We start from the raw sequence: 2,120 nt of genomic DNA on the forward strand, positions 1-2,120 counted from the left end.
GTTACAAACCACTGGGCTTATCAGTTGGGCATGAAACAACTTCTTTCTCACAGTCACCGGTTTAGTTTTTTTCTCTCAAAATTGAATTTAGATTTTTAAATTTTTGTAGTTTTGTTCAGAAACTGGAGTCTTCTTAGGTATTTAGACCAAAAACAGGACAAATGGTTGTGTGATGGAGTCATGACTTTGAAGACTTGAAGATGCCGTAACACCACACAGTGGTTCAGAATACTTGGGAGTTCCCATTACAAAGTCAGTCATCAGATATGTATCATCACACTGACCTACTGGATATGTTGTACAACAAATTCAGGATCATTGAACCCTGACCCAGCTTTTTCCAGAGCCCTCTGCCCCCTCTGCACAACCTTCATTCAAACGAAGGAGGGTGCTGGGTTTTTTTGTCTGAATGTCGCCTCAGTCACACACTGAATGGTTTTCCATGTTTTCTGTGTAAGTGAACTGTAAAGTGTGTGAACACACAGGTGAATAAAGACAACAGCATGAGAGTCTGCAGCTCACCTCTCTGTTCACTCTTCCACTGACAGTTGATTTTGGGCGTATGTTGGTAAAATTCAGCCAAATGTTTTCAAGACCTCAGCCTCAGATGAGAAACATTCATGGCCTCTCGTTACGTCACATGAAAATGATCCCAGTGAGTTCTATACATTTAGCTAAAAAATAAAGTACTGATACCCAGAGGTGCAGAGGTCCCATTCATAGGCTCCACTTGGGTGCCCAGGTAGATTAAGACCCGATTAAGACCCACGCAGGTAGATGAAATCACTGGGTTTTATCACTGGGAATTTAGGTAAATCTAACATTAGAACACCTTATTTCACCTTTTTCAAACTCAACAATTTTGGCCACACACACACACACACCTTTTTTCAGCCTTTTGTCACCTGCCTTGGCAACAATCAACAATCACAGTCAGATTGCCCAGCTGCTCATAATGCATTGTTCCCACTAATAATGTTTTCAGCCTCTCCTCCCTGTACGTGCCAACACCAGCGCTCACCAAAAATGCAATCAGTTTGTTGGCCATCAGTCTGTAGCCATGCAGATCGCTCTGTGAGCTGCATTCAGACACAGCACTGCTGTGAGCTAAATGCTAACATCACCAAGCTAACATGCTTGCAAGCTTATGTTTAGTAGCAGGTAATATAACAAATAACAAATAACATGACTTTCTGATTATAGAAGAAGAAAATAAAACAAATGACATGAATATAAATTATTCACTTTTCAATATAAATAAAAAAGACATACTTTAAGATGCAGTCCATTATCATGTATCAGCTAAGATACATCATGTAAGCAGAATCTATAAATTTGTAAATATATTTCATGTCAGAGAAACTTATCACTTTCTGCAGATGAATGTAAGAACAGTCAAGTTATTAAAGTTAAATATTGAACCTATAGTTTTTTTGTGACTGTGTCCTGTTGAAAAGGACTGGTCAGTGTGTCCTTGATTCAGCTTCTACTGTTCTGAGAGCAGTTGAAGCTGATGCAGCAGATGATATTGCAGCGTTATACACATGTGCATGGAAAACTAAACTTGCGCATTAAGAGAGAAAGAGAAAGAGAAAGAGAGGTGATACTGTCGACCGGAGCAAAGAGTTAACTAGTTAGTTAGCAGTTAGCAGTACAGTACATGCGCACAACCAATCCAAGCTGCAAACTGCTGCAGTGATGCTGTGAGGTTTCATCAGTAGCATGGGCACAAAGGCCGTGGTGGCCATAAGGCATGCAATGTTTCCCAGGGCAACGCAGCCAGAAGGAAAGCCGCCTTGTTCAGTAGGTGTAATATTAACCTTGTGCACCATTTTAGCTTAACATGTTAGCATGCTAACATTTGTTATTTGGCACTCAACACAAAATACAGCAGTGGCTGATGGGAATGCCGTCTTAAGCAGTCCATGAACGTCTGTACACAATGTAGATATTTCAGTTTGGACCAAAGTGGTGGATTAACTTGCCGACACAGTGACAGAGCTGGGCCACACTCGGGTCCTCGCTCAGCACTTCTCCTGCTTTGCTGGATGCAGAACTGTCTTCGTCCACAGGCTCAGAGTCTGAGACATCACAAACATCCAGCACGTTTGATCTGAACA

Source organism: Seriola lalandi, unplaced genomic scaffold (assembly GCF_002814215.2).
Source record: "Seriola lalandi dorsalis isolate HSWRI2012SDOR001 ecotype SW California unplaced genomic scaffold, Sedor1 jcf7180002054027, whole genome shotgun sequence".
NCBI classification, from domain to species: Eukaryota; Metazoa; Chordata; class Actinopteri; order Carangiformes; family Carangidae; genus Seriola; species Seriola lalandi.